The 23,729-nt window shown below is 46.5% G+C and overlaps 1 protein-coding gene across 5 annotated transcripts in view; it reads right to left on the bottom strand.

The window, feature by feature from the left end:
• The window catches only part of CNNM2 (cyclin and CBS domain divalent metal cation transport mediator 2), a 776,587-nt gene that overhangs the window by 4,614 nt on the left and 748,244 nt on the right, over positions 1–23,729 (bottom strand). The gene's annotated exons all lie outside the window — the stretch shown is intronic.

Below are 23,729 nucleotides of genomic sequence, written 5' to 3'. Positions count from 1 at the left end.
GTGTTGGGAGGCTCTGGTAGGAATAAAAATTAAACTAAAAAAAAAAGGATTAAAAAAAACACTCACCTCGCTCCTCTCCTTCGTCGCTGCAGGCAGGCACAGGCTCCCAACCTGCACTGCAGCCAATCACGATGCTGTCCAGGCAGACTGGGAGCATGTGCAGTCTCTCTCCAGCCCAGCGAGAGCCTACAGCGCATGTATGTTTGGCCGGCCTGAGACAGCTGGCCAAACACACGCGCTCTGACTCCTCGCCATCCCCGTGGCCCGGCCCCTTTATAAAGAAATGATAATAAACACTGTTTATTATCGTTTTCTTGTAACGATTTGCAGCATGAGCTGCTGGCGGGGGGCGATGCGCCTCCATCCAAATGGAGGAGCCGCCCCTGCTTAAGACACCCTAGACACGTTTCTCAATGGCTGGGTGAAGCAATGATCATAGACTGCGTGCTTGTTTGCCATTTTCGTTGCTTTAGATGTTGTAACACTTAGTTTGCAATTTACCAAAAAACATTAGCAATATATCGACAAAAAAAGTGCGAAATATTAGAGAGACATTTTCTATAACTGGTAAAATATCAATACGAAAAACACTGCTGTGAGTTTTCACCAAGTTTTCCAGGTCGTTTTAAAACACTTAATAATAGACGCCCTCAGAGACCTGCTCTCATCTTTCATCTCTCCATTTTTATTTACTTTAACAGAGGGAGAATCCCTTTACCATCTGTGCCGTTTAGCCCCTCAGTAGCCACATGCCGCACTTTCTGCTAATGGAGGTAATACAGTAATCATAATATATTAGAGTAATTAGAACAGTTATAACAATTGATCATTACTGTTAATATTACTATCAGTTTGAAATTGCACAAACTTTAATTATCAATACCACAGGATACGGTTATTAAGGGGTGTAAGATTCCCTCATTTTGGTTGTACAATATTAAAAGGCATTCTTTAGCAGGCATTTTTCAGAATGCAAGTCTTCACCACACATTTGCCTATACCACTTTATTATGCATGTCTTTACCAGCTAGGCAAGTATAAATAAGATAAGTGAAAAATATTTATATATATATATATATATATATATATATATATATATATATATATATACAGACACACATATATATATACACACATACACACACATATTAATTCACTGAAAAAAACCTAAAGGTTAAAGTAACTTTATAGTTAGATGAAATGTTCAGTTTTAAATTCTAACACCACTGAAATTCACCAGTTAGAGTTATCACAAGTAACCCTAAGGTAACTACAACTCACGTCCCTGCCATGCACACTGATATTATCAATGATGTTAAAGAAGATGTCATGTTTGATGTAATATGTAGGGTAATTAGCAGTGCATGGGAGGGCACAAGTTATAGTTACCTTAGGGTACAAGTTTAGTTGCTTGAGATAACCTTAACTATAACTGGTGAATTTCAGTGGTTTTTAGAGTTTAAAACTGAACATTTCACTTAATTATAATATTACTTAACTGCTGTTTTTTCCTAGTAAATTTCTAGGGTTTTTGTTAATGTAAAGTAAAATTGAATTGCCATATGTTCACCCAAGACCCGCTGCGGACAGCCTCCGGTCATGTGCAGTGGGAGGTTGGCTGCAGGGCGTGGCCTGTGGCCTGGCCCTACAATCAACCCCCAGCATGCAGCCAACCCCCTGCTGCGCAGGGCTTTTGGTCATGCATGGCGGGGGTTCGTCACAGGGTCTGGCCTGCAGCCAATCGCCCACATGCAGCAAACCCCACGCCACAGACAGCCTATGGCTGTGCGCAGTGGAGGGTTGGCATGCACCTCCCTCCCAGGGTTTCTTTTGGCCCCAGGGACGCCAGGGCCCTGTGCATCTTTTAGGGAGAGGGGAGCAAGGCCCCCATTCCTGAGCCACTTTTGTTCCTGGGGAAACCACTCCCTTTGGCCCAACAACATAATTAAGGGGGCGGAGGGCACACAGTCCCTCTCCCCAGGGCAGTTGTGGCCCTGGAGACCCTATCCCCAGCACTACATGGACAGGGGGAGTGGGGAACGTGGCCTACCTCCCCAGGCCAATTTTGGGCCTGGGGACTGCATCCCCTGGGTCCGGTCCTAACAAATGGTACCCTGGTGCCCATTCAGGTCACCCACCACACTTTTGTTGGGGGTTGCAGGGGGAGCCCCAGGGCCCCCAAGGTCTCTGCCGGCTCCCCACATCCAGCAGGAGCCAGCATTGCTTCCGTCGGCAGAGAGCAGCTAAAAATGATGGAAGAGCATTATTTAGATATGTTTCCTTGTTCGCATCACTGCAGGCAGGGAAACGGATCTAAAGTCCACTTCAAGCGGGTGGCACATTTTTCAAACTCCTGACCTGGAAGTGGATTTGGGGTTTGCTCCCACTTGGCAGGTGATTTGAAATTGATCCAGAGCAAACACAGGTTTCCTAGCCAACGCCAGTGCAGGCAGGCCAATCACTATATCCCAGCAGTGGGCACCCAGGGACATAGCATATGAGCCGGTCTTTGGGAAATGGGATCCCCAGGGCTGTTACTGGCTCCGGAAGGGGTGTGTGTGGCCCACCCCTTTGGAAATGTGGCCAGGCTCCGGGAGATGGGTCCCTGGGGCTGAAAACAGCCCAAGGAGAGGAGCTGTGTGCCCCTTACCCTTACACTACATGGCCAAGCCCCGAGGGATGGGGTCTCCAGGGTCAAAATTGGCCTGGAGTGGGAGGCGGGGGTATGCCCCACCCCCTTTACAAATTCAGCCAGGTTGCAGGGGATGCTGTTTCTCGGACCGAAAGCGTCCAAGTGCCTCCATCACCCTTTACCAATGCAGCCAAGCCCTGGGGACTAGGTACCTGGGGTCAAAAGAGGCCCGAGGAGTTGAGCAGCATGCCCTCTCCTGTTTACATATGTGGCTGGGCCCTGGGAGGAGGACTCTCCCAGGATGAAAATGGCTTGGGTAGGGGCCCACGTGAACCCCCTCCCCCCCACACTATAAATATATTTTTCACCCGAAACCTGGCCCATCTGCGGGGTTTAGAAATAGAGCATGGATGACTGCGCTTTTTTTTGTGTTTTTTATTTTTAAAAATTTTCAGCGGATTCGCGGATGCTTCTCTGGGACCCTATTGTCACATATCCTAAGATGATTGCCCCCACTTCCTGGTTGAGGTGGTGGCAGCCAATCAGATCTCAGCTTGAAATCTGTTGGGATCTGCAGAGTCTCTGCATCCCTAGATATACAAATTTGTTTTAGCATCAATTACTCAAAAGCTACTGAACGGATATATACCAAAACACCAAAAACACACTCTTTCTGGAACTACATCTAGTTTTCTGCCAAATTTGGAGTAAATCCCTTGAGCGGTTTACGCTGTAGTGGTTTCGAAAGTTCCTACGGGAAAATGAATAGGGAAAACACATTTGGGGTTGCCACTTTTTCTCGGCTCCCGCTTGACGGATCACCCCAAAATTTCCTTGCGCCAAATAAAAGGTAAAGAAGAGCACTGTTTGGGAAAGTTTTGTGGAGATTTGTCAAACGGCACTAAAGTTATTAGCAACAAAAAAAATTCATTTCTTCCAGAACCGTAGAAACACCATCCCAACTATAACTCCCAGTGGTGACCTCCACTGTGTGATATATAAATTGTTTTGTTTTGGGTCTCAAGTTTTTTTTTTTTTTATATAAATAAATTACATTTTTAGTTGGGGAGCTCCCCAACCCCTTTATTAATTACCCCTACCATTCTAATAATACTCGTCCCTCAGCCACCAAAAAATACCCTTACCACCCTATGTTCCTATCCACCCATAGTCCCTAAAAATACTTTTACCACCCTATGCACCTACCCACCCCTAAACCATAACATACCATTACAACCTGATACACTTACCCACCCCTAAGCCCTACAAATACCCTAATCACTCAATGCTCTTAACTTAACCCTACAAACACCATTATAACCCAATACATTCACCCACTCCTAAACCCTACATATAACCTTACACCCCCATGGCCATACCCACTCCTAAACCCTGAAAATACCCATCCTATAACCCTAAAATACCCATACCACCCTATATCCGTAACCACACCTAAACACTAAAATACCCTTATTACCCACTAACCTTAGCCACCCAAACCCTAAAAATACCATTATCACACAATACCCTTACTCAGTTCTAAACTCTAAAAACAGCCTTACAACCCATTACACTTACCAACTCCTAAACCCTAAAAATACCCTTACCACTCGTTGGTCCTACCATCCCCTTAACCCTGAAAATACACTTGCCACCTTATACCCCTACCCATCCAAAATGCCCTACTACCTTATGCCCTTACCTACCTTTAAACCCTAAAATACCCTTACCACCCTATGCCCCTACGAACCCCTTAACTCAAAAAACACTCATAGAACCCATACTCTTACCTACCCGTGAACCCTAAAAAAAAACCTTATCACCCTATATTCATACCCACCCCTAAACCCATATATATATATATATATATATATATATATATATATATATATATATATATATATATCTCAATATGTATTCATACACACACCATGCGTGATTAAGGCATATGCATGGTAAAGACTTGTGCTGTAAAAGCTGCCTGGTAAAGGCACTGAATTCACTGCATGGTTAAAACATCGCTTTAAATGATGTTTCCTCTCAAGTTTTGATCCTCACAATGAGACTTAATTGTGGTAAATAGCGTTTGTGCACCCATGTCCAAGAACATTACATTTCAGGAGGTTGTTCCTGGTCAAAAGTAAATTACCAGATGCCTATATTTTCTCACAAAACTTGTAATCTCAATTTGGACAGAAACTCCTCAGTATGCCACAATACTTACAATTTATTTATTTTTTGGACGAAAGGAGAGATGGTTCTATTGAGAATATCAGGGAGTGGCAGTTTTGTAGAAAAATTTGCAATGGTTTGCCCAATTTATATCCCAGTTATGCATGAACTCGGCCGTCGCTCATGCTAAAGGGCCACAAAAAAGAAGAAATAAAGAGTGTTTTGCACACAGTGAATAAGCATAGACCATGTTCATCCTCTTTTCAAAGGCAATCAGTTTTTTTAAGATGAAAGAAAACAACCTTGTCAAAAAGTTTAACACCGTTTTGTTCTTATGTTCAGGAACGTGAAGGTTCCAAAAACCAGTAGACTCGAGCAGAAAGGGCATGCCAACTATTTAGAAATAGGGGAAGTGAGCACTTCAAGCTGAAAATTGAGCAATACATTAATGAGTTAATAAAATACGAAATGATCCTGGACAAGAAGCGGGAAAGGCAAGGTGTTATCTTTAGGTAATTGTTATCTTCCATTACATAATAATATATATATGAGAAGCACTGTGACAGGGCAAAAATAGTCGAATTTTGTTACAAGTGACGATAAACAATTTTAAGAGAAGAAATTGTACATACTATTTGTTATTTAACTGTAACACTTTGTATGGTGCAGACTTACACTAACAAACTAGTCTCTTGTCGTTACTGAAGAACTAGTTACTTACCTTCGATAACATCTTATCTGGTATAGACTAACTAACTGCAGATTCCTTTCTTTACAATATTCCCCAGGTGTCAAACTGGGTCCCGAAACTTTTGGTTAGCAGTACCACTGCGCTCCGGTAGGTAGTGTTGTTCAGATCTGCATGGTCACATTGTCTGTGCCAGAAATAACATGTGTGGTCCAACATAGGCACCACCCCAGCACACTCAGTTTCTCTTTGCAACTTTCCATGCCAAAAGAGCAGAGCCACAAGTTACACTGACCAGTGGTGCGCTAAACTAGGACCCTTGAAAAAAGAGGACAACCCTTTACTCCAAGGGCATACGCAGAGTGGTGAGGATGGGTAGACCGGTAAGGAAGTCTCTCCCACATTAGGTATTACTGAAAGTAAGTAACTTGCTCATCTGACAGACTTCTAGCTGCAGATTTCTTTCCTTGGAATAGATACACAAACAATACCTCCCCAGAGGTGGGGTTGCAATACGGATCAGAGTAAGAAGTCCTCTAGGACCGAATGGGCAAAGTGACCGTCACACTGGCCCTGATTGTGCAGGCAGTACTGCTTTATAAAGGTTTGTAAGGAAGCCCACATTGCTGTCTGACAGATATCCAAGACAGGAACTCCACAAGTTAATGCAGTGGTGGCAGCCTTGGCGCTGGTATTATGAGCTTGCAAGCATTCAGGAGGTTGCTTTTTGGCCATTGAGTAGCAGATCTTAATGCAGGGCACTATCTATTGTGAGATGGTCTGTTTCTGCATTGTCTTCCTATTCTTAGCATCGACTTACCCCAAAGAAGAGTTGAGATCGTCCACCTGGAACTCTTTAGAGTTGTCAAGGGAGAACAACAACACTCTTTTTGGGTCCAAACGATGGAGTCTCCTTATCTTTAGAGGGGACAAGGCAGAGCGTAAAAGGTAGACAGTGGATTAGCCTACGTGAAAGGGGGGTACCACCTTCGGTAAAAATGATGCATGAGATCAAAGAACCAGCTTGTCTGGGTAGATGTTAAAGTGCGGAGGATGTGCAGACAGTGCCTGTAACTCACTCACCCACTGGGCAGATATTACTGCCACTACAAACACTGTTTTTGTTGGAGAGAAGCCTGAGTGGACAGTTATGTAGTGGCTCAAAGGGGGCAGATTTTAGAAATGTGGTTGAGAACTAGGTTGAGGTCCCTCTGTGGTATAATGAAAGGTGTTGGTGTTAACATATGCTGGAGACCTTTCAGAAACCTATGTACAATAGGGGATTTGAAGAGGGATGGCTGAAATGCTGAAATGGTAGAAAAATAACCTTTTCATGTGCCCAGAGCAGAACCCTGCTGTGCTAAGGTAAGAATGAATAAAATAACTTGAGAAAGGGGTGCAGATAAAGGGTCCAAATGTTTATCTGTGCACCAGGCAACAAACTTGCTCCAATGGCAGCCGAATACCAATTTGGTGGAAAGATGCCTGGTTCTCAAGATAACATTCCAGACTTTGGGTGGAAGGTCAAAAGTTCCAAATGTTACTGCTCAAACTCCACGCATGCAGGTGAAGTGTTTTCAGGTTTGGGTGCAGAACCATGCTCTGTTGCTGCAAAAAAAACAAAAAGATCCTGCCGCAGAGGCAGCCTGATTGGAGGGCCAGTGCTCATGCTCAATAGCTCTGGTTACCAGACTCTCCGTGCACAATCCGGAGCCACAGGAATGACTTAGGCTGAGTCGTTTCTCATCATCTTGAGAATTCTGGGCAGAAATGGTGTTGGCATAAAGGCATACCGAAAGCTAGAGTTCCACTTGAAATGAAAAGGGTGTCCGAGTGAGAGCTGCTTCGAAAACTCCAGCACGCAAAACTGCAGAAATTGTGCATTCTCTGCAGAGATAAACAGATCTAACCAAGGATCTCCCCACTCTTGGAAGAGACCTGGCATAACCTTGGGATGAAGACGCCATTTGTTATCAGCTAGACAATGACGGCTAAGTTTGTCTGATCTGGTGTTCAGAGTGCCCACTAGGTGTTCAATCACTGGGGATATACCCTGGTGTTCCAACCAAGTCCAGAGGTGCAAGGCCTCTTGGCAAAGGGTCCATGACCCCACCCCGCCCTGTTTGTTGCGATACCATATGTTAATCGTGTTGTCCGTGAACACCTGTACTAGCATTCCTCTGATTGAAAGAAGAAAGTCTTTCAATGCCAACTGGATCATCCGAAGCTCTAACAAATTGATGTACAGTCCTCGATTCTGCTGGAGACCAGCATCCTCTGATCTCCACCTCTCCCATATGGTGGCCCCAGCCACAGAAAGATGTACCTATCATTACAGTCAGCTACAATCACTACAGTCTAGTTGGGGAAGAAACAGGGGTCTGGAAATGATCCAATAGCGGTTTGTTAGCCACCACTGCAGGTCTTTCACATTTTCCTCCGAGATGTCAGAGAGATTCCCCTGATGCTGCACCCACTGGAATTTCAGGACCCAGTACAGAGCCTGCATATGCTAATGGGCATGTGTCACTAGCAGGATGCAGGAGGCCATGAGGCCCAGTAGCCTCAGAGTCACTCTCACTGAAATCCAGGTTAGAGGCTGAAACATCCTTATCATAAGCTGAATATCCTCGACTTGCTGCTTGAGCAGATAAGCCCTAACCTGCACTGTGTCCGGGACAGCTCCACTGAAAGGGTGCGTCTGAGAGGGAGTCCGGTGTGACTTTAGTACATTGATAGAGAACCCAGGCAAACACAGAAGGTTCACTGCAGTCTGGAGGTGGGAGACGTCTGTCTGGGGTGAGCCTGTCTTCAGAAGCCAATCGTTGTGGAAGATTGGAACCCCTAACCTGTAAAGGTGAGCTATGACCACCGTCATCACTTCTGTGAACACCTGAGGGGCATTGGTAATGTCAAAGAAAGCACGGTGAACTCAGCGTGCTCTGGGGCGATTGTGAACCGCAGGCATCACCTGTGGGCAGGCAGGAAGGGGATGTGAAAATATCTGTCCTGCAAGTCCAGTGATAACATTCAGTCTCCTGGATCCAGTACTTGTGCAAGCATGAGCATCTTAAATTTCTCCTTTTTCAGGAAGAGATTGAGAAGGTGCACGTCTAGAATAGGACGAAAGTCTCCATCATTTTTGGGCACCAGAAAGTAGCCCAATAGCAACCAAAACCTATTCCTGATGCCGAAACCCTCTCTATAGCTCCCTTGCCCAAGAGACCTATCACTTCCTGATGAAGCAAGGAAAGGTGGTCCTCCGTCATAAGAAGGTGGCATGGATGGTGTGGGGGGGGGGGGTGGTGGTCACAAAGGGGAGGGAGTAGCCCCTTTGGATGAGCTGCAAAAAACAACTGTTTGATGTTATTGACCTCGAGTGGTGCAGAGGATGGTGTATCCTGTCCCCCACTGGATTAACTTTATGGTCAGAAAGCAAACAAAGGAGGTTTGGAGGCTGAGACTCTGGCTGCCAGGGCGTGTGTGTGGTTATGGTGGGTCTTGGCGATGGCAGCAGGCAATTTTCCTTTGGATAGATGTCCTTGTGCAGGACTTGGACCAGACCCAGGTAGGAGGTCAGTAAGGGCTTCCCTGAATGGGAGTAATCGTTTGGTGGGGCAGCTCCTGGCTGATGCATCTCCATCAAGACGTTCGTCTTGACTGGCACTGAGGGTAGCATAAGGTCTGGGACTTCAGTGGCCCTCTGAAACACCACTGAAAATGAGGCACTCTCCTCTGTAGCCCTGGTTGGGGGAGAGAGAAGGCCAGTGTCAGGGGAGGTTCAAGTCGACTGGCATCCATCAGATCCTCACTGCAATTGTCTTTAGGATCTTCTAATGTCTGGTATTCATCATGGTCTGTAGAACCCTCCCATTCATCACCCAGTCCTGGCCTGTCATGAATAAGGCACTGGTTTTGATAAGGGGAATCTGTCCGGTAGGCACTGGCACCGGATGACGGGCATTTGGCTCCATACTGGGGCTAGGAATTATAATGAGGGTGTCACTACTGGGCATCAGTGGTGCTGGCAGTGGAGTGGGCGCCGGGGAAGTTCAAAGCTGCTCGACCGTCGCCATATGAGATCTGTCAATGGATCCTTGCAGCCCAACTGGCACCGAGGGTGAACCTGCGGCAGAAGACCAGTAGATGCCCCTCCAGGATCTGTGGGGCCCGAGGGAGCTCCATAGAGGTGCATGGCATCCTAACACTAAGTTGGGTGGGGGGTCGCTTCAGCTCCTGGAAATTCAGGGAGGCGCGGAGACATCCCTGGTGCAGACTTCATCACAGAGCTAGGCCCAGCAACTCATCTAAAGGCTTGCACGGTGAAGTCGAAGACCTCTTTCACTTATTTCTATTTTTGTGGGATATATCCGACTTACCCAATGACTTGGAATGGGACAATAAACGCAAGGTACGACTTTGTGAATAATCTCCAGGACCTTCCCCGCAGCAGAGACCTGGAACGTCACACAGTCGACTGACGATAGGCGGCGAGGAGCCTAATGAAGCACTCCCTCAGCGCCTTATGGTGCATGGCCCCGCAGTACTTGCATGTCTTGGCGTCGTGGCCTTGCTCAATACACCAGAGACAAACCAAATGTGGGCCGGTCACAACATCTGTCGGTGACAAGTGCTGCATGGTTTAAAACCTGCCTTTCTGGTGGACATCCTGCACATCATGAGACAAAAGCTCAAAAAATCTTCAACAAAAGGTGAAAAAAGGTCAATCAAAAAGTGACTGGGGGGTAGTCCTTCTCCAGATCTGTGCTGACTGGCAGAAAAGAACTGATGTCAGTGCGCTGGAATGGTGTCTATATAGGCACCACACACATCATTTCCAACAATAACAATGTCTTGAGGAGCCGAATGATGCCATCTACTGGCAAAGAGGGATACTGCTCACCAAACTTTTCTAGATCCAGTCTGACGCCTGGGTAATATTCTGAGGTAAGGAATCTGCGGCTAGAATTCTTATCAGATTACAGTATATAAACAAGACAAAAGTGGACTCTTTCAATTTATTAATTGGTAAGTAGCTAGTTTTTTTTTATTATTTTCTTTTTTTTCCCCAACAATGTAATTATTAGGATTTTAACCATGTACACCAAGAAGAAACATCACTATCCTTTTCATCAGTTTGAAGCTACAAAGGCAGTTGACTGTGTAGAGATATAAACTACATAGGAAAGTAAAGGAGACAAATATTCAAAGTCAGAAATAATGGAAACATCAAGAGAAACATAATTGATAGAATAAAACATGCACAAACAGGCAAAGCACATCTATATACATCATTTAAAAGAGTATCAGGCAATGGGGTGATGTTACATCTATAAAGAGCCTTGAAGACATTATAAATAATCATCAATAATTTTTTTATGGAGCAGGTGTGCTCTATTGATAAATGATAAATGCCGGTGCCTCAGACCTTCATTAGATAAGTTGTTGCAAACAGCCCTCTGTGTCCACAAAACATCCGTGCTCCTTGCGCCTGTGAGGCTCATTGGTCTACACAGAGCACCTCCCACAAGTCACCACTCCACCAGGGACCAGCACCCCATTGGTCTCATACAACTCTGCTGTCTTTTGCTTGAACTCAGGCCAGTTCATTTTTATTGGCATGTACCTCGGTTTCAGGTTCAGTCCATTTCATTCCTCTTTCCCTAAAGTGGACAGACTGTGATCCGTGCCATCTTGTTATAAACCCCTGTCCTCCTGGCACTTCGGCTTAGAAGGCTTTCTCAACTGAGGATTTCCCCTTGGAGGCCACCCACCCTTCTTCTAGATCAGCAGATACTCTTTACACTTGAATCTGGGTAGTCCTGCTAAGTCCCAGTAGATCCAACTGCAGCCCAATGTGGGAGCTCAGCAGGACCCACCTTCCTGGGGGCCGGTGCTGGCCATGCCCTCTTTAATGATTTTTTATATTTAAGCAAAGAAGAACTTTGCTCCTTGGCAAGTATCAAATCAAATCAAATCATTAACATTTATAAAGCGCGCTACTCACCCAGCAACTCATCTAAAGGCTTGCACGGTGAAGTCGAAGACCTCTTTCACTTATTTCTATTTTTGTGGGATATATCCGACTTACCCAATGACTTGGAATGGGACAATAAACGCAAGGTACGACTTTGTGAATAATCTCCAGGACCTTCCCCGCAGCAGAGACCTGGAACGTCACACAGTCGACTGACGATAGGCGGCGAGGAGCCTAATGAAGCACTCCCTCAGCGCCTTATGGTGCAAGGCCCCGCAGTACTTGCATGTCTTGGCGTCGTGGCCTTGCTCAATACACCAGAGACAAACCAAATGTGGGCCGGTCACAACATCTGTCGGTGACAAGTGCTGCATGGTTTAAAACCTGCCTTTCTGGTGGACATCCTGCACATCATGAGACAAAAGCTCAAAAAATCTTCAACAAAAGGTGAAAAAAGGTCAATCAAAAAGTGACTGGGGGGTAGTCCTTCTCCAGATCTGTGCTGACTGGCAGAAAAGAACTGATGTCAGTGCGCTGGAATGGTGTCTATATAGGCACCACACACATCATTTCCAACAATAACAATGTCTTGAGGAGCCGAATGATGCCATCTACTGGCAAAGAGGGATACTGCTCACCAAACTTTTCTAGATCCAGTCTGACGCCTGGGTAATATTCTGAGGTAAGGAATCTGCGGCTAGAATTCTTATCAGATTACAGTATATAAACAAGACAAAAGTGGACTCTTTCAATTTATTAATTGGTAAGTAGCTAGTTTTTTTTTATTATTTTCTTTTTTTTCCCCAACAATGTAATTATTAGGATTTTAACCATGTACACCAAGAAGAAACATCACTATCCTTTTCATCAGTTTGAAGCTACAAAGGCAGTTGACTGTGTAGAGATATAAACTACATAGGAAAGTAAAGGAGACAAATATTCAAAGTCAGAAAGAATGGAAACATCAAGAGAAACATAATTGATAGAATAAAACATGCACAAACAGGCAAAGCACATCTATATACATCATTTAAAAGAGTATCAGGCAATGGGGTGATGTTACATCTATAAAGAGCCTTGAAGACATTATAAATAATCATCAATAATTTTTTTATGGAGCAGGTGTGCTCTATTGATAAATGATAAATGCCGGTGCCTCAGACCTTCATTAGATAAGTTGTTGCAAACAGCCCTCTGTGTCCACAAAACATCCGTGCTCCTTGCGCCTGTGAGGCTCATTGGTCTACACAGAGCACCTCCCACAAGTCACCACTCCACCAGGGACCAGCACCCCATTGGTCTCATACAACTCTGCTGTCTTTTGCTTGAACTCAGGCCAGTTCATTTTTATTGGCATGTACCTCGGTTTCAGGTTCAGTCCATTTCATTCCTCTTTCCCTAAAGTGGACAGACTGTGATCCGTGCCATCTTGTTATAAACCCCTGTCCTCCTGGCACTTCGGCTTAGAAGGCTTTCTCAACTGAGGATTTCCCCTTGGAGGCCACCCACCCTTCTTCTAGATCAGCAGATACTCTTTACACTTGAATCTGGGTAGTCCTGCTAAGTCCCAGTAGATCCAACTGCAGCCCAATGTGGGAGCTCAGCAGGACCCACCTTCCTGGGGGCCGGTGCTGGCCATGCCCTCTTTAATGATTTTTTATATTTAAGCAAAGAAGAACTTTGCTCCTTGGCAAGTATCAAATCAAATCAAATCATTAACATTTATAAAGCGCGCTACTCACCCAGCAACTCATCTAAAGGCTTGCACGGTGAAGTCGAAGACCTCTTTCACTTATTTTTATTTTTGTGGGATATATCCGACTTACCCAATGACTTGGAATGGGACAATAAACGCAAGGTACGACTTTGTGAATAATCTCCAGGACCTTCCCCGCAGCAGAGACCTGGAACGTCACACAGTCGACTGACGATAGGCGGCGAGGAGCCTAATGAAGCACTCCCTCAGCGCCTTATGGTGCATGGCCCCGCAGTACTTGCATGTCTTGGCGTCGTGGCCTTGCTCAATACACCAGAGACAAACCAAATGTGGGCCGGTCACAACATCTGTCGGTGACAAGTGCTGCATGGTTTAAAACCTGCCTTTCTGGTGGACATCCTGCACATCATGAGACAAAAGCTCAAAAAATCTTCAACAAAAGGTGAAAAAAGGTCAATCAAAAAGTGACTGGGGGGTAGTCCTTCTCTAGATCTGTGCTGACTGGCAGAAAAGAACTGATGTCAGTGCGCTGGAATGGTGTCTATATAGGCACCACACACATCATTTCCAACAATAACAATGTCTTGAGGAGCCGAATGATGCCATCTACTGGCAAAGAGGGATACTGCTCACCAAACTTTTCTAGATCCAGTCTGACGCCTGGGTAATATTCTGAGGTAAGGAATCTGCGGCTAGAATTCTTATCAGATTACAGTATATAAACAAGACAAAAGTGGACTCTTTCAATTTATTAATTGGTAAGTAGCTAGTTTTTTTTTATTATTTTCTTTTTTTTTCCCAACAATGTCATTATTAGGATTTTAACCATGTACACCAAGAAGAAACATCACTATCCTTTTCATCAGTTTGAAGCTACAAAGGCAGTTGACTGTGTAGAGATATAAACTACATAGGAAAGTAAAGGAGACAAATATTCAAAGTCAGAAAGAATGGAAACATCAAGAGAAACATAATTGATAGAATAAAACAAGCACAAACAGGCAAAGCACATCTATATACATCATTTAAAAGAGTATCAGGCAATGGGGTGATGTTACATCTATAAAGAGCCTTGAAGACATTATAAATAATCATCAATAATTTTTTTATGGAGCAGGTGTGCTCTATTGATAAATGATAAATGCCGGTGCCTCAGACCTTCATTAGATAAGTTGTTGCAAACAGCCCTCTGTGTCCACAAAACATCCGTGCTCCTTGCGCCTGTGAGGCTCATTGGTCTACACAGAGCACCTCCCACAAGTCACCACTCCACCAGGGACCAGCACCCCATTGGTCTCATACAACTCTGCTGTCTTTTGCTTGAACTCAGGCCAGTTCATTTTTATTGGCATGTACCTCGGTTTCAGGTTCAGTCCATTTCATTCCTCTTTCCCTAAAGTGGACAGACTGTGATCCGTGCCATCTTGTTATAAACCCCTGTCCTCCTGGCACTTCGGCTTAGAAGGCTTTCTCAACTGAGGATTTCCCCTTGGAGGCCACCCACCCTTCTTCTAGATCAGCAGATACTCTTTACACTTGAATCTGGGTAGTCCTGCTAAGTCCCAGTAGATCCAACTGCAGCCCAATGTGGGAGCTCAGCAGGACCCACCTTCCTGGGGGCCGGTGCTGGCCATGCCCTCTTTAATGATTTTTTATATTTAAGCAAAGAAGAACTTTGCTCCTTGGCAAGTATCAAATCAAATCAAATCATTAACATTTATAAAGCGCGCTACTCACCCAGCAACTCATCTAAAGGCTTGCACGGTGAAGTCGAAGACCTCTTTCACTTATTTTTATTTTTGTGGGATATATCCGACTTACCCAATGACTTGGAATGGGACAATAAACGCAAGGTACGACTTTGTGAATAATCTCCAGGACCTTCCCCGCAGCAGAGACCTGGAACGTCACACAGTCGACTGACGATAGGCGGCGAGGAGCCTAATGAAGCACTCCCTCAGCGCCTTATGGTGCATGGCCCGCAGTACTTGCATGTCTTGGCGTCGTGGCCTTGCTCAATACACCAGAGACAAACCAAATGTGGGCCGGTCACAACATCTGTCGGTGACAAGTGCTGCATGGTTTAAAACCTGCCTTTCTGGTGGACATCCTGCACATCATGAGACAAAAGCTCAAAAAATCTTCAACAAAAGGTGAAAAAAGGTCAATCAAAAAGTGACTGGAGGGTAGTCCTTCTCCAGATCTGTGCTGACTGGCAGAAAAGAACTGATGTCAGTGCGCTGGAATGGTGTCTATATAGGCACCACACACATCATTTCCAACAATAACAATGTCTTGAGGAGCCGAATGATGCCATCTACTGGCAAAGAGGGATACTGCTCACCAAACTTTTCTAGATCCAGTCTGACGCCTGGGTAATATTCTGAGGTAAGGAATCTGCGGCTAGAATTCTTATCAGATTACAGTATATAAACAAGACAAAAGTGGACTCTTTCAATTTATTAATTGGTAAGTAGCTAGTTTTTTTTTAATTATTTTCTTTTTTTTTCCCAACAATGTAATTATTAGGATTTTAACCATGTACACCAAGAAGAAACATCACTATCCTTTTCATCAGTTTGAAGCTACAAAGGCAGTTGACTGTGTAGAGATAAACTACATAGGAAAGTAAAGGAGACAAATATTCAAAGTCAGAAAGAATGGAAACATCAAGAGAAACATAATTGATAGAATAAAACAAGCACAAACAGGCAAAGCACATCTATATACATCATTTAAAAGAGTATCAGGCAATGGGGTGATGTTACATCTGTAAAGAGCCTTGAAGACATTAGAAATAATCATCAATAATTTTTTTATGGAGCAGGTGTGCTCTATTGATAAATGATAAATGCCGGTGCCTCAGACCTTCATTAGATAAGTTGTTGCAAACAGCCCTCTGTATCCACAAAACATCCGTGCTCCTTGCGCCTGTGAGGCTCATTGGTCTACACAGAGCACCTCCCACAAGTCACCACTCCACCAGGGACCAGCACCCCATTGGTCTCATACAACTCTGCTGTCTTTTGCTTGAACTCAGGCCAGTTCATTTTTATTGGCATGTACCTCGGTTTCAGGTTCAGTCCATTTCATTCCTCTTTCCCTAAAGTGGACAGACTGTGATCCGTGCCATCTTGTTATAAACCCCTGTCCTCCTGGCACTTCGGCTTAGAAGGCTTTCTCAACTGAGGATTTCCCCTTGGAGGCCACCCACCCTTCTTCTAGATCAGCAGATACTCTTTACACTTGAATCTGGGTAGTCCTGCTAAGTCCCAGTAGATCCAGCTGCAGCCCAATGTGGGAGCTCAGCAGGACCCACCTTCCTGGGGGCCGGTGCTGGCCATGCCCTCTTTAATGATTTTTTATATTTAAGCAAAGAAGAACTTTGCTCCTTGGCAAGTATCAAATCAAATCAAATCATTAACATTTATAAAGCGCGCTACTCACCCGTGCGGGTCTCAAGGCGCTAGGGGAAAAAGGGGGGGGTTATCGCTGTTCGAACAGCCAGGTCTTTAGGAGTCTCCGGAAAGCGGAGTGGTCCTGGGTGGTCCTGAGGCTGGTGGGGAGGGAGTTCCAGGTCTTGGCCGCCAGGAAGGAGAAAGATCTCCCACCCGCCGTGGAGCGGCGGATGCGAGGGACAGCAGCGAGTGCGAGGCCAGAGGAGCGGAGGAGGCGGGTGGGGACGTAGAAGCTGAGGCGTCTGTTGAGGTATTCAGGTCCCTTGTCGTGGAGGGCTTTGTGTGCGTGGGTGAGAAGTCGGAAGGTGATCCTTTTGCTGACTGGGAGCCAATGCAGGTGTCTCAGGTGTGCGGAGATGTGGCTGCTGCGGGGTATGTCGAGGATGAGGCGGGCTGAGGCGTTTTGAATGCGTTGCAGGCGATTTTGGAGTTTGGCTGTGGTCCCGGCGTAGAGGGTGTTGCCGTAGTCCAGGCGGCTCGTGACGAGGGCGTGGGTCACGGTTTTTCTGGTGTCGGCGGGGATCCAGCGGAAGATCTTGCGGAGCATGCGGAGGGTGAGGAAGCAGGCGGAGGACACGGCGTTGAGTTGCTTGGTCATGGTGAGAAGAGGGTCCAAGATGATTGGATGAACAATCATTCTACAAGCGAATAAAGTAAAAGTAAATGTGTTTGATGATGTATAGTTGGAAGAAACCAAGTGACCAATGAGATTTGATGCTCCATATTAAGGGCCTGATTTAGAGTTTGGCAGAGGGGGTTACTCCATCACAAACCTGAAGGATATCCCGTCCGCTGTATTAAGATCCCATTATAGCCTATGGAGATCGTAATACTGCGGATTGGACATTTGTCACAAATGTGACAAAGGAACACGTCTCGCAAACCCTAAATCAAGCACTAAGTTCTGATTCTAGGAGCATGCTCAGGTCTCTTGGTGAGGGGACCTAGTCAGGGCATGCACCCATCAAAGGAGGCCAGGCAGATGAGTCCCAGGAATTTGGTTTATTTTGAAACAGGAAGATTTCTGTTAGAGGGGTTCAGCTTACATTGATTCAGTTGCATTCAATTACTCACAGTAATCAATATGAGGGTTAAAACTATAGAGAGGTTGGCCGCCTCAACGTTTAAGTTGATTATCCTCTTGGTATCATCTGCATAAAATTAAGTTACTGCATTAATTCATTTCACTATTAAGGCTAACATAAGAACATGAGGACTAAATAAAACAGGGGGCAAGGCTGAAGCTTAGGATACTCCCTAACACATTGGCACAGCATTTGGGGGAAATAGAACAAGCTGGACCTGCTGGGTCTGCTCTGAAATGAAGGCTTTTAACCAACAGAGAATCCTCCCCTTCATAATAAGACTTCTATTTGAATTATTATAATATCATTGTCGACAGTAATGAAGGACAAGAATAGGTGAAGGTGTATAAATACTCCAGAACCTCCACCAACTACCATCCTTCTAAGATAATCAATAACTGAGGTAATCAACCGCTCAGTTCCATGCCCCGATTTGAAGCCTGCTTATGATGCTTCCCAGAGGTTGCTGATTTCCACAAATGACTACACCTGGGAAGTGACATTTCTATGGTAGCTTTGATAAAAAAAAGGCAGTAAGGAAATTGAGCGGAAATTGTACTAGTACTCAGACACCAAAGTCTACAGGAAAATAGACTGTTCCCAAAACCTCCAGATGTTAAAACACTGCTTTGAAGGCATATGTCAGATAAAATAATCTAAATGCACAAGAAACTGAATTGTGTTCTCTCCTCTTAGGTGAACATATGATTAGCACCAATATGGCTTGAAAAACTAGAACACTAGGTACTACCCCAAACCCACTGAATCAAGGAAGTCCCTAGTAACCATTCTGCATTACAAATTTAGCCTTGAAACACACAGAAAAGTTACTGCCAAATGTGCATCCCTCTAATTTATGCACAGTAAGTAACATCAGGCATTTTCTTTATAGATCAGATCTAAAACACTCGTACAAGCACTAGTAGTATATGGACTGAGTGAACAAACCCTACATTAGCGTAGCACAACCCTATGAAAAATGTATGGGGGTCATTATGAACCCGGTGGAAATATGGAGGAAAGTACTGCCAACAGGCTGATGGTACTTTCCTCCATATTATGACATTGGTGGTTTAAATGTTAGACACCGACCACCACGGTGGTAACGGCCACCAGACTGGAGACTTCAATCTCCAGCCCGGCAGCCGTCACTTGGCCGCCTCTGGGACTATGACCCCGTCTACTGCCATGGTTTTCGTGGCTTCCTTACTGCCACAAAAACCATGGTGGTAGGAACTATCAGTGACAGGGAATCCCTTCCCTGTCACTGATAGGGGTCTTTCCCACCCCCTCTCCCTCCCCAGGTTCCCCCCACCCCCTCTTCCTCTCCAGACCCCCCTTCATACACGCCCCTCCCTTCACACACCCACACACACAGCCATTGCCACATTCATTCACGCATTCATGCATCCATTCACACACACATCCGCACATACATACACGCACACACGCATTCACTCAACTCAACATAAATGCACTCACACCCCCAAACATGCACACACATACAAAACGCAACACACACCCACATTCACGCAAGCACAGACATACACACACACAACCCAACCCGCCCCCCCCAACCCCCCCTGTCGGAGCACCCGACTTACCTGTAGTCAGGGGGTCCTCCGGCAGAAGACGGGACAGGCGCTGCTGCCAGCAGCAGCGTCAGCCAGCAGAGCACCACCAGGCCATATTATTCTCATAATACAGCCGGCCGCTGTCTACTGGCGTGGCACTGCTGCTGGCAGCAGCGCCACCTTACCACCATCCGCCGGCATGGCCACAGCCGGATGTCTGCCATACTTCTGGCGGAAATCCGGCTGTGGTCACAATCCGGCAGACGGCTGGTAGCCGTGGCGATGGTCTTTTGGCGGCCGTCGCCGTGGCGGTAGGTTGTTTTTACTGCCGCGGTCATAATGACCCCCTATTACTTTATCCTTATAAGATCTGCACTTTTCAAAGAAACAAAATGACCCTCAGGAATTGCAAACCAGCCACCCCCACAGACAATGTCATATGGGGTAAAACGCCTACAACAACTTACTTGAAAGGCCACTGGAGGCTTTAATAGCATGGCAAGAGCTCCTAATGAGCCCTTTTAAAGAGGCCAGGGATCAGCACTAATTCTAGCCCCAACCATGATTATAATGTCCTGCTTTCATCGATTAAGCTTCAGAAGAGCAACCGCATAATACAATCTGAGAAAACACAAAATGAAGGGACTCACATCTCCTGATCAAAATAGGCTCACAATCACCTCTGCCACAACCCCAGAAGAGGAGCCCTCCACCTCTAACTGTTCAAAGACACTGTATCTTTGTGAGTTACATCCCCAAACCTGCTGCAGAAAAAAAAAGAAAAAAAAAAAAAACATCGGCAGCACATTACAGCACTACTTACTTCATCGGGGCAAAATTCCTCCCTTCACTCACCTATGGCTCTGAACTATTAAAGGGGTGTGATGCAACTACCCTAAAACAATTTTAACCTGCTTTGTTCAAACACATCTTTCGCCTCCCGCAACACATCTCACAACAACAGCTGAGACTGGAGTTTGGTTTATTTCACCAAGCCCTGGTAAGGATGGGTGCAATTGATTAAACTGGCTGCTCTGTGCTGATCAGAAATGGAGACTCAGCCAAAACATAAAAATTCCTGGCCAACTGTAGTTCAGCAAGCATTAAACAACCTAAACTTGGCCAAAGTATGGGATACAAACATCAACTTGACTGCCTTAAAAAAGATCACTGACATGACGCAAGCATTGGCCCGAAAGAGGCACAGATGGGCAGTCCTACACCACCTGGAGTCCCCAACCATGCCTCAAAAATCACATTTCAACACTCATTAAACATTATCTCCTTTTATTCCACATGGGTGCCTTTTCATCAAAAGATAAAAGATCAGGTTCCACTCTGGAAGCAAACCTGGCCAGACTACTACTGCTGCTGATGCGAACTTTTAGAAGAAAGCGTCCCACCTCACACAGAAACTGATATGTTCTGCTGTAGGGTCTCTTCAGGTTAGATTCTGATGCTCCACAGTGACAGTGCTCCTATATGGGCTCAAATTCAAGCTCGCCTGCAGGACTACAAAGTTCCTACCGCAAGTCAAAAGATTGCTCCTACTGCAAAACTGCGACCCCATGTGTAACATAACCAGGGCTTGAAAAATCTACCTGGCAAGTATTATTTTATGAGGTCAGCTATTTTTAGATTCCATGGGTCCAGTGGGCAAAGAACAGGTGTTCAAAAACTAGTTAGCGAGGGGCGTGGCCAAGAAAAATGGCAGACGGGACGCGCTTCTAGTGAGCTCCCACATCCTGGCTTAATCCTTCATCAATCCTGGGGCACCTGAGGTGATTGCCCCCTCCCCCCCCATTGTCATGGGACGGCGCCCTGAGTCCGTCGCTACGAAGCAGCCCCATTTTTGAGGCTCTGATTTTCAGCATTGAGACTGTATCGGCGGGTCTTTCTGGGCCATGCACGATGTGGCTGACGAGCCTCGGAGGTGCATGTTGCTGGGTGGCTGCGGCCCGTTCCTGGCCTTGTGCTCCCCATTAGGGGTCGTGTCCTCCTCCAGCGTGGCCCCGGTGCTGCGGGAGGCATATGGTGGGCTCAAGAAATCCTTCATGGCGCCCACACGCAATAATCAGATGGTGCGGGCCTGCGCTGTCGGGCATGCCCCTGTGGACTGGTAGTCTATCTGGGAGAGCCGGAGTTTGTAGAGCCCTTGGTCAGGTGGCAGACGGCCTAGGAGGGGTCCGAGATAGGCCGGAGGAACTGCGACACGGCCTGGCGAGGGATGGCCGTTGGACAGCGCGTGGCGAAGAGGACACTCGGGTAAACGGTCCGAGGCCTGGACTTGGGCCTTCTGAGACTGGTGGCCGTGGACTTGCCGAAAGGAGGCACTGGGGGTACCCGATTCGCCCGATTCTGAGGCGGCCTGCCAGGAGGCGGCGTACAGCAGCACCCTGAGGCTGGAGGAGTAGTGGATCCTGAGCCTCTGGCAATGTGAACTACGGACACTTTTGCCGCTTCTTTGAGTCAGTCGAGACGGAGATACCGTTTGGCTCCAGGGCTGCGGCGGAATGGGGCAGTAAGGGCGGACACAAAGTCACAAGGTAACACCATGGAGCAATATACCACTCCGGTGCCATTACCGCAGCACCAGGCCCAACTGGGGGAGACCGGAGACGGCCTGCGTGCGCCGTCGAATACTGAGGAGCCATCACAAGCTGAGTTTCTTGCGGCTATTCAAGGTTCTATGGTGGCCCTTGAAGGAAAGATAGAAACAGTGGCAGTTGAGGTCAAGCTTCTTTAGGCGGACCCTAGGAAGGTATCTGACTATGTCAAAGTGGCGGAGGGCTCCATAGTGGAGCTGCAAACGGAGGTGGGGGTCCTCCGAAAACAGATGGTGCAGGTCAATTCCACGGTTGGACAGCTGGAGGGGAGCCTGGAGGACGCAGAGGGCAAGTCCCGGCAGAATAAAATCTGACTGCTGGGATTCTCGGAATGTGTGGAGGCGTCCGCAGCTGAAACTTTAGTGGAGAGTTGGATCAGAGATGTGCTGCAGCCGGTCGGGCTGTCCAGGGTGTTTGTGGTGGAGCGATAGTGCAAAATCTCAATTGACCATGATTACACAAACGATGTTCAGACCTCCCGCAAGTGGCTCCTGGAGGTGAAAGCGAAGCTTCGTGCCATGAACATCAGATATATGCTCCTGTATCCAACGCACTTAAAGGTGCAGTCCAATGGCAGGTCCCACTTCTTCGAGCGTCCGGAGGAGGTATGGCGATGGCTGGAGATATGGGACAAAGTGACTCCGGGCAGAACAGAGAGGACAGGTAGGGTGGTTCCTAGGACCTCTGAAGCAGATGGCCCGAACTGGAGGACCCGGGATGACGGTCAGCAGGAGGATACTGTGGTTCAGGTGGCGGCCACGAACTCTGCCCATAGAATTGTGATACAACAGGATGGGACAACGGCGGTTATGACTGCTGGATCGGTGTAGGGTTTGAATGGGTAGCTGGAGCGGGGAGCAGAGAGGGTCTCTGTGCAGGTCTGACTATGTTACTAATATCTGGAAATTGCTGTTGTGCCAGCTACAGTTGCCCTCTATCGGGGCTTGTGTCAATGTGAAAGCACTCTCTCTGCAAGGAGGGGTGCGGCTAGTCTACAAGCAAGGTCCTGATGGGGCGTCATTTGAACTCAGGAATGTATTGGACATGGGAGGGCTATGATAATATCAATCTATGTTGGGTTGGTATTCAGGCGTTTGTATGTTGAAGCTGGGGTGGAGGGTGGTCACTCCACAGCTGTGGTAGGACTTCATATCTGGGTAGTTGGAGATTAGGCTGTTGCCCTAGCAGCATCTACAGTATGGTTTGTTGTGCTTGTTTTACTGTTTATCCAGGGTTGGGGCTGGGGGTCTGGGGTGTTTGGTTGGTGAAGTTTATCAACATTTTAAGTTTTCTTCAGCAGTGCAGGCATATAGGCGAGATGGGCCATGTGTACTCTCCATGTCTTACCACGATTGTGAGGGTGGTAGGGGGTGGAGATCCAGAGGGAGGGATGGAGTCTAACTACTGGTGTGGGTTGACAGATTAATATGTTGACGTGGAATGTCAGGAGGTTGAAGAGGTACACCACGCGCTACAGGGTACACTCCATTCTGAGGAGACATAAGGTTCATGTTGCCTGTCTTCAGGAAACGCACATGACTGAGGAGGAAGCACAAAAGCTATCCAAGAAATGGTGGGGTCAGATGTTCTCATCCTCCTTCTCCTCTTACGCAAGGGGTGTGACCATATGGGTAGCTCCGGGGGTCCCATTCACCTAAGTGTACAGTGAAGTAGATGTTGAGAGTAGGTACGTCCTCACAGAGGGCATGTTGGATGGATCCCCCATCATTATACTTAACATTTATGCGCCCAATACAGATGAACACTCCTTTTATGCCAGAATACCAGAGATCTTGGGGGAGGGTGTTGATGGGGATTAA

The sequence above is a fragment of the Pleurodeles waltl genome, chromosome 6 (genome assembly GCF_031143425.1).
Source record: "Pleurodeles waltl isolate 20211129_DDA chromosome 6, aPleWal1.hap1.20221129, whole genome shotgun sequence".
Taxonomy (NCBI): domain Eukaryota; kingdom Metazoa; phylum Chordata; class Amphibia; order Caudata; family Salamandridae; genus Pleurodeles; species Pleurodeles waltl.
This window is presented reverse-complemented; position numbering and strand designations above follow the sequence as displayed.